This window comes from Drosophila albomicans, chromosome X, assembly GCF_009650485.2.
Source record: "Drosophila albomicans strain 15112-1751.03 chromosome X, ASM965048v2, whole genome shotgun sequence".
Taxonomy (NCBI): Eukaryota; Metazoa; Arthropoda; class Insecta; order Diptera; family Drosophilidae; genus Drosophila; species Drosophila albomicans.
In genome coordinates, this window is record NC_047627.2 from 5,876,908 (window position 1) to 5,888,423 (window position 11,516).

Consider the following 11,516-nt stretch of genomic DNA (forward strand, 5'->3'; position numbering starts at 1 on the left):
ATTTTACAATGTTGCACAAGCTCACACTCGCAGACAGACCGCATTCACACACACACACACAAACACGTAGATCGAGCATCGAGCTGCGACTCTCCGTTCATCCCCTCCCCCCCTTTTTGACTGGCCATTCCCCTGGGCAACTAATCGGCTTTGCCAGCTAACCATGCATCCGAGCTTCTTCCCACCTCCTCCTCCTTCGTTTCTTTCTATTGACAAATGTGGCAGCTTGTATATGTTGCATGTGTGTGTGCCGCTGGGTGGCAGCTGCATGCAACACGCACTGTTGCCTCTCACCTCGACGCTCGACGCTCGATGCTGTCGCTTTGGCGGAGTCCTTTGACAGGCCACAACAAGTGTCGGCAGAGCTTGGCAACTACATGAATAAAACAAACAGGCCACGACAAAATCTCACTCATGCTACATGCTACATGCTGCATGCAACAACAACAACAGCAATAGCAACAGCAATAACAATAACATGACAACAAAACCCATAAACAAAAACAGGACAACACAACAATACGATTAACAAGGCAGCTTTACAGCCTCTGTTAGTCAACAGAACTTTTCGTTTATCTAACAGCGACCTCAAACAGCAACTTCAACTCTTAATCAGCTGCTGTAAAGAAACTATAAGATAATGAAATATGTGTTAGTATTTAAGTTTGGTTATGATAACACAACAGATCATTTCACATTTAATGCAACTCTTTTGCAGTAATTCAATTTCATGAGTAATAATCATAGTTCAATAATTTGAAAAGAGGCAATAAAACATAATTTGAATTACATATTCGATATTTGAATTAAGCTTACAGATTTTTAACTATTTGCTATTATAATTATGACAGTTTTTGCTTCACTTGTCGTATACGTAATGTATATAGAAAGTAAATATCATATAAGAATCCTTTGAATTATTCGTTAGAAGTATTTCAGACCTCTTCTCATTTAATGCAACTCTTTTGCAGCAATTCAATTTCATGAGTAATAATCATAGTTCAATAATTTGAAATGCAGCCTTTAATTGTCAAAAGCAATAAAACATAATTTGATTAACATATTCGATACGCAATTATAATTATGTCGTATACGTAATAGAAAGTAAATATAACAATCCTTAGAATTATTCGTTAGAAGTATTTCAGATCATTTGTCTTTTGCAGCAATTCAAAGTAGTAAATAAAAATTGTATCTCAATAATTTGCAATTAAATTTGTTGGTCAAAAGTCATAAAACTAAATTCGATTTGTATTTCACTTTATTTAGTAGACATTTTAATTTTGTATAACATTATTATTATTATCACAATTATATAGTGACAACTGATGCTTACTTGTCGTATACGTAATGCAGACAATGAGAATATTTCATAATAATTATGCATTTTTTATAAATTCGACACACATATTTCAATACTTGGCTTCTTTATTTTAAATTACAAATGAGTTATAAAAATAATAAATAATAAATAATTGATTATTGATAATTAAATAGTTTGACTTCAAAACTTGCAAAAATGATAAACAAATTAAAAGCTTTTGCAAGTTTTTAAACACCTCAAAAATTAAATATCTATTAAGCATAAATAGATAACAAAAAGAACAAAGCAAACCAGCGATTAAAATTGCACAAGCTGCAAACTGAGATGGAAGCTGTTAACCTTAAGCTTATGCTCTCTTGTCGTATACGTAATGAATAAGAAATGTAAATATTGACGCCTTTAGATTTGCTTCTCTGTTTACAAATGCATCTCACTTATTAAAGCGTTTATTTAAATTTAAAAAGTTAGATTCTTAAAGTTGCATTTGAAATGAATTATTATTATAAATTAATTAAAGTAATTATAATAAAATGAATGAACTTAATAATTTAATAAATATTTGATTTATGATAATTATAGTATTTATTTTTTTTTGGATTTCTTGTTAGCTTAATTTGAAACCTTGAAGAAATACATAAATTATTAAAAGAATTTGCCAGCTTTTTGACACTTTAAAAAGTAAGTTTATATTAAGTATAAGAATACAACTAAAAACAAAGTAAGCAGAGACGTTTGAAATTGCACAATTTGCACATATTTAAATGAAAGCTGTTAATCTTAAGCTATTGCTCGCTTTTTATACCCGCTACCCATAGGGTAGAAGGGTATTATAACTTTGTGCCGGCAGGAAATGTATCCGACCGTATAAAGTATATATATTCTTGATCAGCGTCAACAGCCATGTCCGACTGTATGCCTGTCCGTCTGTCCGTATGAAACACTGGATCTCAGAGACTATAAGAGAAAGAGCTATAATTTTTTTCGACAGCATTTGTTATGTTTGCACGCAGATCAAGTTTGTTTCAAATTTTTGCCACGCCCACTTCCGCCCCCGCAAATTAAAAAAAATCGAATAACAAGCGTAATTTAAAAGCTAGAGTTGGGAATTTTGGTATATATAATAATTACTATAGTAGTTACGATTCCTGGAAATTTGTTTGCGATCAGATAAAAATTGTCGAAGTTATTAAAGAAATACTTTTGTATGGGCAAAAACGCAAACTTACTAGGGGTCTTAGTTGCTTTGGCTGACAATCTGGTATATTGTGCCGTCTAAGGTATATTTTGAATGCGGTACTACACCGATATACCACATATACCATTTGGTATATTTTTAGGATTTTTGCAGTATAATCGGTATATTTTTGGGACAATACCGCAAAATATATTTCTTTTATTCAAAATAAGTAGTTGGTATCTCACAGCTCAGCTTTCTTACTTGTTGTATATGAAATGATTACAAAATCTAAATATTAGAATTATTAAAATTAATTTTCACTTAATATGTATTAAATCATTTATAAATTAAAATAAGTTAGTACCTCAAAGCATGACCTAAAGCTGAACGTAATAGATTAATCAATTTGTTATATTTCTATCTAGTGTAACGAATCACTAGTGTAATATTCGTCTGGTGCTGGTGGAAGGATTACTAGTATGGCGTACGCGCTGGCTTCTCCGGGCTTTGCTCAGATAGCATGGGGTTCAAGGAAAGGGCCAACTAATAGGACGCACCACTTATAATAATAATACATTTAAAATTCGCGTACATATGGGAAAACAGAGAAGGAGTGCAATGGGAAGGTTACATGAAACAATAGTGAAAGAGAAGAGAAAGGGAAGGAGAGGAAGGTAGGTTAACAAAGAAGACGGAGCCACTCTCTAACGCAACACAGCTGTTATTGTGTGCAGACGCCCACCCTACCGTGATCCTGCATTCAAATGCCAAAAACTAAAAAGTTGGCAGGATCCCTAAAAGAAGTGGTTCGGCTAACCTACTCCTGCTTCGTTAGGCATGGTTCCAAATAAAAGTGAACAATTAAGCGGACATACTTAATTTATTAACATATAAGAAAAGTGATTTGAATTTTAACATTACAAACGAAATGACAAGAAAAATAAATAAATAAATAATTTAACGGACAAACATATTAAGTGTGTATGAGGCGGAATTAATTAAATAAGGCAAAAAAAAAAAAGTAAATAAAGAAAAACTAAAAATAATTAACCTATAAATATAAAATATGATCTAGCATAATTATAATATAAATAATTATTTTTGCATTTAAATGTTGAATAAATTAAGAGAAGGAAAAAAATGAGCTAAAATGAACTAGTTTTGGTTCATTTAGGAATGCAATGTTAGACCATCACACCGAATATAGGCAAGCACTAGATGCAAGTAAAAATGAGGATCAGCTGATGGCTGTCACTCAGTGAAATGTTTTGCTATTGCCAGTCTCGCAAGGTCACTGACCGCTGGGATTGCAGACAGCTGTAGCAGCGCTATGGTCAGATGGACCACCAGCAAAAGGGAAGCTTTAGCTCTAGCTCATAGATTATTAATTAGTTAGAGTGAAACAGACTTACATACATTAGAGACTCCCACGCAGAAAGATCTTTCCTTGTGTTGGTGCCTGTCTGTGGTGTATCTGTGGGGAATAATAATAATTGCGAGCTTTTGCGCCTGCAGGGAAGCTGCTTGCTATGACCGGTAGCGTCGATCAAAACAAACATGCATACATACAAATGTATGCAAGTATGGTTTTACATGCTTTTCAGGCAATATAAAAACATTAATTTTTATAACTAAATACAATTTTACAATAATAATTTGCCTATATGTGTTGCCTTACATGCATTCTTAAATGATTGTCACTTCTATTTTTATACAATAGTACAGCGGTACTTGTATTATGAGGGCCCAAGAAAAGTTGTTGGTTCAACTTTCTCGCCACATCATAGTACACTTACAACATTGATGGACTATCACTTATAGATGCATAATTGGGACAGAACAACGTAACCTAACAAGAATCAACAAACAAAAAAAAAAACATAAGCTGCTATCCAGCTGTTCGCCTTTCTCCTGGGCCACCACAAGTGCGGAACAACCAGTAAACGAAGAACGCACGGCTGGCAGACGCAGGTGCTTTCGGCAGTAGAATCACAGCCTGCAATTCTCCTGATGCTCAATGAGCGTCTGAAGCTAACAACCGCTCAACTGTTTGTGTTGTCCAGACAGCTGATCTGGCCAGCACAGCTGCGACGTGGAGCTTTGGGTGGTTGGCCGTTAATCAAGCAGTTGGGTCTGTTGAAGTTGCAGTTTAAATTAATTTAAAATTCTACCGCTGGGCTATTATATAAAATATGGCTGGGTTTATATAAAATATGACTGGGTCATTAGAGTCAGTTTAATACCAGGTTTTATATAAAATATGACTAAGTGCCGAATCTAAAAATAAATAGACAAAACTAAACTTAGAACAACGAAAAACTAAACATACGTTCAACAAATATTTACCCTAATCTGGAAAACGGCACTTGGTATGGGAGGACAAACTCCTGCAGTGGACAACCATCTATTGCATGTGTTGGGTTGACGGCAAAGGTGCACTTTTGCGAGAACAAATACCATTAATATATCAGTATAACAATTATACATTGCAGTATCATTGTATACTTACAAGTAAGATATCTGCATCAGGCTTCGCCAACCACTTCACTGAGATATATACTTTTTAGTCACATGCACTTGTACACATTTTTTTTCAGGTTCGGCACATAACCTGCCAACCATTTTTCTTGCCAAAAAAACCAACAACAAAAACCTTTTTTTTCGGAAATTTGACAATTAATCCTACTCAAAAAGGTAATCGCTTGTCTATTTTGGTCTGGACTTCACACGATCAGCTGATCTAGCAATTAATGCTTGCATGTATCGTGGTCCACCAATAGATGGCGCTATTTCTGGAGCTTTCAGTATCATTTGTAAATAAAGCTCCGCTTCTAAGCACAAAACACGACAAGACATTGAGTACCATTTTCTCAGACTACAAATTATGTTATACAACGAAACAAATTAAATAATACAAATTAACTAGTACAATAAACATATAAATAAATAATATAATAAATAATAGGTAGAAATATGTATGTGTATAGAAAAAGAACGAAAAAAAATGTTGCATACTTTTAGGCTTAGCCAATTTCAGATACGACAAGCGGCCTATTACACATCCCCCTGGCAAAATCACACTTAGTCGTTGTAACGACAAAGTGGGATACCCGCTTGGAGGTAGCTTAACTGCAATGATGCAAGATAAACGATTATTGCCTAAGGTCCTTCGTATGAAATTTGCCAGTTCTGTTTGTTGCTCCGATGTCAACTCGAGTTGCTGCGAATTGTCAAAGGTAATTGAGGCAACGCTGTCAGTCTGAGCCGGGTGCATCAAACATCTTGGCGAAATTGACTATTTATAAATTGCAAACTAAACAATAAAAAACGTATGAAACACAAAACAATATTAAATAAACAAACAATAATCGAAATCAAACTCAAAAATATAAACCAATATACCATGAATAAATTTGGAACCATGCAACACTTATCGAAAGAAGAGTTGCTAACTAATAGTCGAAAACAGATATGGATGAAAAAGGAAATAGGAAATTTAAGAACACAGATAGGTTTTGGTTGCATCACTACCACTTACACTCGTATCCACGCAGAAGATAACGACCATGCTCATGTGTAGTGATTAACCCAGAAAAAAAAGATATTGAAAAAGAAAAGAGGAAATTCGAAACATTGTTCCAGATACAGATCGATTTTGGCTGCATCACTATCACTTACACTCGTATCCACGCATAAGATAACGACCATGCTCGTGTATAGTGATTAACACAAAAAAGAAGTATATATCGAAACCAATGAAAATAGGGAATTCGAAAAAACATAGTTCCAAATATAGCGGCAAGTTAAGTAGTTCGAAACCACTTACTTGTTCCAAGCGAATATTTAGAACCAATGTCCACCTACAGATAGATTTTGGTTGCATCACTACCACTTACACTCGTATCCACGCAGAAGATAACGACCATGCTCGTGTGTAGTGATCAACACAGAATCAAAAAGCAGATATCGAAAAAGAAGAAAAGAATAGGAATGAATGGAAAAGGATAGGACTAGTTGCTAGATAAGCATACCTTCAATTAGTATGACGAGAAAGCAGCTCTGAGCCACGATCCGTTTCAAACACTAACTGAAATGTGAATGCCCTAACAGCCACTAAAAGAAAAGAAATTGGGAACAATATAAACATTCATAAAGCTTCTGCCTGTTAATAATACCAACTTTAAGAGCAATTATTTCAAAACTATGTATAGCATAATAGCGCATGCAAACCATACTCAGTCGATAATAGATCGCCTAATTAGTAATATTACACTGTAAACTTTTATGATCGCTAAAGACGGACAATAAACAGTACTAAACACACTAAGCTGACTTGCGCCACCACGGGACTATGCAACCCCAGTCAATGAGTTTAACTGTCAATTGCTGAATTAATTTTGTGGTACTACTTTATTTCCATCGTTTTCATTAGGTGTTTTGCTTACCGCAAGAGGCAGATCTGGTCCACGAACTTTTTCAAAGCAAGCTCTACACCTTAAGAAATACGATAGCATATAAACGACAGTAGACAGTTTGACCGTTTGAGTATAAAGCCATTTTGAAGCTATTATTTTCGAAAACGTCAACCACTACCGTCTTGGTTAAGTTCTTTTGTCCTGATTTGATGAGGTATTACTTTCTCACTAATAACACAGACACAAAGAGACTAACCTAGTACACAATTATGGAGAAGGACAACAAAAAGACTTGAATCACTAGATGTTATTGATTCTAGAGCATATATAATATTTTTAAAGGCCATGTTTAGATTCTATACAAAAACAGGCCCCACGTTGGGCGCCAAAATATATTATTAAATTATAATTATATCTGTAACGAATCACTAGTGTAATATTCGTCTGGTGCTGGTGGAAGGATTACTAGTATGGCGTACGCGCTGGCTTCTCCGGGCTTTGCTCAGATAGCATGGGGTTCAAGGAAAGGGCCAACTAATAGGACGCACCACTTATAATAATAATACATTTAAAATTCGCGTACATATGGGAAAACAGAGAAGGAGTGCAATGGGAAGGTTACATGAAACAATAGTGAAAGAGAAGAGAAAGGGAAGGAGAGGAAGGTAGGTTAACAAAGAAGACGGAGCCACTCTCTAACGCAACACAGCTGTTATTGTGTGCAGACGCCCACCCTACCGTGATCCTGCATTCAAATGCCAAAAACTAAAAAGTTGGCAGGATCCCTAAAAGAAGTGGTTCGGCTAACCTACTCCTGCTTCGTTAGGCATGGTTCCAAATAAAAGTGAACAATTAAGCGGACATACTTAATTTATTAACATATAAGAAAAGTGATTTGAATTTTAACATTACAAACGAAATGACAAGAAAAATAAATAAATAAATAATTTAACGGACAAACATATTAAGTGTGTATGAGGCGGAATTAATTAAATAAGGCAAAAAAAAAAAAGTAAATAAAGAAAAACTAAAAATAATTAACCTATAAATATAAAATATGATCTAGCATAATTATAATATAAATAATTATTTTTGCATTTAAATGTTGAATAAATTAAGAGAAGGAAAAAAATGAGCTAAAATGAACTAGTTTTGGTTCATTTAGGAATGCAATGTTAGACCATCACACCGAATATAGGCAAGCACTAGATGCAAGTAAAAATGAGGATCAGCTGATGGCTGTCACTCAGTGAAATGTTTTGCTATTGCCAGTCTCGCAAGGTCACTGACCGCTGGGATTGCAGACAGCTGTAGCAGCGCTATGGTCAGATGGACCACCAGCAAAAGGGAAGCTTTAGCTCTAGCTCATAGATTATTAATTAGTTAGAGTGAAACAGACTTACATACATTAGAGACTCCCACGCAGAAAGATCTTTCCTTGTGTTGGTGCCTGTCTGTGGTGTATCTGTGGGGAATAATAATAATTGCGAGCTTTTGCGCCTGCAGGGAAGCTGCTTGCTATGACCGGTAGCGTCGATCAAAACAAACATGCATACATACAAATGTATGCAAGTATGGTTTTACATGCTTTTCAGGCAATATAAAAACATTAATTTTTATAACTAAATACAATTTTACAATAATAATTTGCCTATATGTGTTGCCTTACATGCATTCTTAAATGATTGTCACTTCTATTTTTATACAATAGTACAGCGGTACTTGTATTATGAGGGCCCAAGAAAAGTTGTTGGTTCAACTTTCTCGCCACATCATAGTACACTTACAACATTGATGGACTATCACTTATAGATGCATAATTGGGACAGAACAACGTAACCTAACAAGAATCAACAAACAAAAAAAAAAACATAAGCTGCTATCCAGCTGTTCGCCTTTCTCCTGGGCCACCACAAGTGCGGAACAACCAGTAAACGAAGAACGCACGGCTGGCAGACGCAGGTGCTTTCGGCAGTAGAATCACAGCCTGCAATTCTCCTGATGCTCAATGAGCGTCTGAAGCTAACAACCGCTCAACTGTTTGTGTTGTCCAGACAGCTGATCTGGCCAGCACAGCTGCGACGTGGAGCTTTGGGTGGTTGGCCGTTAATCAAGCAGTTGGGTCTGTTGAAGTTGCAGTTTAAATTAATTTAAAATTCTACCGCTGGGCTATTATATAAAATATGGCTGGGTTTATATAAAATATGACTGGGTCATTAGAGTCAGTTTAATACCAGGTTTTATATAAAATATGACTAAGTGCCGAATCTAAAAATAAATAGACAAAACTAAACTTAGAACAACGAAAAACTAAACATACGTTCAACAAATATTTACCCTAATCTGGAAAACGGCACTTGGTATGGGAGGACAAACTCCTGCAGTGGACAACCATCTATTGCATGTGTTGGGTTGACGGCAAAGGTGCACTTTTGCGAGAACAAATACCATTAATATATCAGTATAACAATTATACATTGCAGTATCATTGTATACTTACAAGTAAGATATCTGCATCAGGCTTCGCCAACCACTTCACTGAGATATATACTTTTTAGTCACATGCACTTGTATACATTTTTTTTCAGGTTCGGCACATAACCTGCCAACCATTTTTCTTGCCAAAAAAACCAACAACAAAAACCTTTTTTTTTCGGAAATTTGACAATTAATCCTACTCAAAAAGGTAATCGCTTGTCTATTTTGGTCTGGACTTCACACGATCAGCTGATCTAGCAATTAATGCTTGCATGTATCGTGGTCCACCAATAGATGGCGCTATTTCTGGAGCTTTCAGTATCATTTGTAAATAAAGCTCCGCTTCTAAGCACAAAACACGACAAGACATTGAGTACCATTTTCTCAGACTACAAATTATGTTATACAACGAAACAAATTAAATAATACAAATTAACTAGTACAATAAACATATAAATAAATAATATAATAAATAATAGGTAGAAATATGTATGTGTATAGAAAAAGAACGAAAAAAAATGTTGCATACTTTTAGGCTTAGCCAATTTCAGATACGACAAGCGGCCTATTACACTAGCCTTATTTCAAACATTGCACAAAATTAAATTCATTAAAAGAAATTGCTAGTTAAAATTAAAGCAAGCAGAGACGATTAAAATTGCACAAGTTGCACAAATTGAAATAGAAGCAATTAACCGAAAAATTGTGCATTCTTTTAACGCTCAGTTAACATTCGCATAAATTGTTAATGCCGAGGCAATTGTTGAGTGTTTGAAGAGAAGTGTGAATTACGAATATAAATGCAAGCTATAAACAATTGAAGCTGTGGTTAAGCTGTTTCAAATCTGTTTTAAACCAAGTGAGAGAGAGAGAGAGCACAAATTGTGTAATACAAGTGGTAAAGAGCATTAACATTAAGTTGCAATGTGCCATGAATTGTGCATTGTGCAATTGTTGTCGAAGTTATTAACAATTTAGCAGGGTTTAAGTGCAAAAGCAAAAGCAATAGCCAAAGACAATGAATGCATAGAAGAGAATCTGCTTTAATCCCCAAATGAGGGATTACTTCTGCACTATTTATGTGCGGCACTCATGTGGCACGTTCCACAAATTGTTGCACGAGTTGCAGTGGATGCTGTTTACAGTTTGCAACAATTGTTTATGCTCAGTTAAAGATGCAGTCAAATAATTTGAGATGCGAGACAAATGCAGAGACGAAGCAAGCTGCACATGAAATTGAAACAGAGACTTAAAGGTCGATAGAAGAGTGGAGAGAGAGGGGAGAAGCAGGGGGACACGGATCTGTTGTATTGGGCGTGTGCTGTAAAATCCCTTGGCGAGTGCAAAAGCTTAAGATTATGCAAATCGATGTACAGTATGCAAAATGCAACAAAAGGCAAACAAGACGAAAGCGAAGACGATGCCGACAACAAGAGAAGAAGAGCGAAAGAGCGAAAGAGAGAGAGTGAGTAAGTGAGGGAGATGGCAGCATGTGCGCAAACACAACCAATATTGAGGCTGTCGTTTCCTTCCCCCCTCTCCCTCTCCCACTTCCGACTGAATTTAAAACGCCTGTCGAAAACGTTTTGGCCACGCAACGTGTTGCCCTCGCTCCCCCACCCCCCCTCTCTCGCCTCCATCGAAGTGTGGCAGCAACAAGCCTCATTAATGTTGCCCCAAAATGTCAAATAAGTGAAGGATATTGCTTTATTTTATGCGATTTTATTTGCACCACGCACACGCACACGCAGGCCACGCTTTTGTTGCCAACATGCGTCAAACGCTGCCAGCAACAGTCGACAACAACAACAACTAGCAACAGCAGCAACAACAACAATAACAACTACAACAATAAGATGCTAAGGGACAAGTTGTGAGCGCGTAAATTGGAGCCAAGGCAATGGGCACAGATACATAGCATTAAAGCGACAGCAAAAGAGACCGAAAGGGAGGGGAGTGGAAAAGAGGAAGAGAGAGAGAGAGGGGGGAAGATAGAGGGAGCTAGCATGACAGCCAGCAAAATACAAATAATAATAAAAGAACTTAATGAGATTGGAATACAATAAAACTTAAGCGCATTTTTAAGGTTGAGTTTTACTTGACTTAAGCCAGCAAAATCGAT

General features: G+C 35.9%; 1 long non-coding RNA gene across 4 annotated transcripts; it reads right to left on the minus strand.

Moving 5' to 3' along the window:
• Positions 1–4,417: 4,417 nt before the first annotated feature.
• On the minus strand, positions 4,418–9,489 carry LOC117576381 (uncharacterized). Of its 4 annotated transcripts, none has more exons than XR_007955208.1 (3): positions 9,417–9,489; positions 9,254–9,345; positions 4,418–4,778 (listed from the first exon to the last, which is right to left on the minus strand). It is a non-coding gene; the product is annotated as an uncharacterized LOC117576381 (long non-coding RNA). The 4 variants fall into 4 exon arrangements; XR_007955207.1 differs by lacking the exon at positions 9,254–9,345 and adding an exon at positions 4,848–4,939 and having other exon boundaries at positions 4,420–4,778; positions 9,417–9,484; XR_007955206.1 differs by lacking the exons at positions 9,254–9,345; positions 9,417–9,489 and adding exons at positions 4,848–4,939; positions 5,011–5,093 and having other exon boundaries at positions 4,420–4,778.
• Positions 9,490–11,516: the final 2,027 nt, after the last annotated feature.